At 33.5% G+C, this 1,777-nt stretch overlaps 1 non-coding gene across 1 annotated transcript; it reads left to right on the top strand.

Moving 5' to 3' along the window:
- Positions 1-288: 288 nt before the first annotated feature.
- On the top strand, positions 289-397 carry LOC140806466 (small nucleolar RNA R71). The gene has a single exon (XR_012112538.1). It is a non-coding gene; the product is annotated as a small nucleolar RNA R71 (small nucleolar RNA).
- The last annotated feature ends 1,380 nt before the right edge of the window (positions 398-1,777 follow it).

Raw genomic sequence — 1,777 nt, 5'->3', positions numbered from 1 at the left:
TCAAGTGCCTCAACATTTCTTGCCAAAGAGGTAAATGTAGCTTGAAGATCATGTTCATCTTTGAGAGTGTACATACCTCCACCAGATGTGGGAGATTGAATCTTGTTTGATGGTTCAATTGTACCTATCGTGTCCCAATTTTGAGCATTTTCAGCTAATGAATCGAGATACTCAATTGCCTCGTTTGGATATTTATCTTCAAATGTTCCATTACACATAAATTCAACCATTTGCCTATCTTTAGGTGTTAAGCCTTCATAAAATTGAGAAACAACTCTCCAAATTTCAAAACCATGATGAGGACAAAGATTAAGCAATTCTTTATATCTATCCCAACACTGATAAAAATTTTCTCCTTGTTTTTGAGTGAAAGTGATGATTTGCTTTTTGAAAGAATTTGTTCTATGAGATGGAAAAACTTTTTCAAAAATTGTTGTTGCAATTCATCCCAAGTTCGAATGGATCCCGATCTAAGATTTTGTAGCCAAGTTTTAGCTTTATCTTTTAAAGAAAAAGGAAAAAGCTTAAGTCGAATGTTTTTCATGCTACAATTTAGATCATTATATGTGTTGCACACTTCTTCAAACTCTCGTAAATACATGTATGGATTTTCAGAATCTAAGCCATGAAAGTTGGCTAAAAGTCGGATAATACCAGGCTTAAAATTGAAATAAGATGCATCAGGGGGAAAAACTAGACATGAAGGTGCACTAGTAATTGTAGGATTCATGTGATCTCTAAGTGTTCTTCGTCTATCATGATCATGTTGAGATTGAATTCCACCATGTTTTGTAAAAATAAAGGGTTATTTCGAATGAGTCGACCACTAAGTGTGCGTGAACAAATGCTCATGCAAATGCAAATGCAAAAGAATAAAAACACACAAAAGCAATAAAAATTCAAATAAAGAAAAATAAACTATAAAAAAATTAAATAGACTTGAAATTAAATTATACTTCCCCGGCAACGGTGCAGTGCCCAAATTCAGTACACGTATAACCCATGCATTCATTTAATTTGATCATTTAATTATTTTTAAATGAGTTTTAGCCATGCATAAGTTATGAAAATGCATTATTTTAAATTATTCACGTTCATTGTGATACACGTTAAAATGTCTTTTTCAAGATTCATGTCTCAGGCGATTATTCGAGGCGGGATCGAGGAAGAGACCGGTGACGATTGTGACAATTTAAAACATGATATTTTATTCCAAGTTGAGGATGGGGCATTTTTAATAAGTTATTAAGTTTTAATATTTTAAAGCATTATTATGTATTTAGTGATTTAAGAGTTTAAAATTTTAAAAATTGGTGTGAGATCATTTTAATTGGAGAGTTTTGAGTGAATTATTAAGTGTTAACCTTTAAGTAGTATTTTAAATAGTTAATTTAGCTAGAATCTCTCCTAATTAAAACACACACACACGTTACACACACTTACATGTTTTTACACACACTAAAACACACAACACACCCTACACATCTCATTTTCAGATTTTAAAAGAAAGAAAACCTAGGGTTCTAAGGTAGAAAGCAGCCGCCCCCTTCCTCTTACCTTTCCAGCAAATTTCGGTGGATTTTTATTGCAAGAAAACGGTGCCATGTTCGTCCCGGATCAAGCCTCGCTCCATCTCCGCTTCGGTGTCGTCGTTACGGTATCTTTAAATATCAAAAGGCACGTATATTCTGTTCTTTCTACATCGATCTTGTCATAGTATGCTTTGTGTATTTTTATGCATGAAAATCCATGTGTGACGTTCGTCGTTTGAGCGGAA

This window comes from Primulina eburnea, chromosome 11 (genome assembly GCF_022965805.1).
Source record: "Primulina eburnea isolate SZY01 chromosome 11, ASM2296580v1, whole genome shotgun sequence".
In the NCBI taxonomy this organism is placed as follows: Eukaryota; Viridiplantae; Streptophyta; class Magnoliopsida; order Lamiales; family Gesneriaceae; genus Primulina; species Primulina eburnea.
This window is presented reverse-complemented; position numbering and strand designations above follow the sequence as displayed.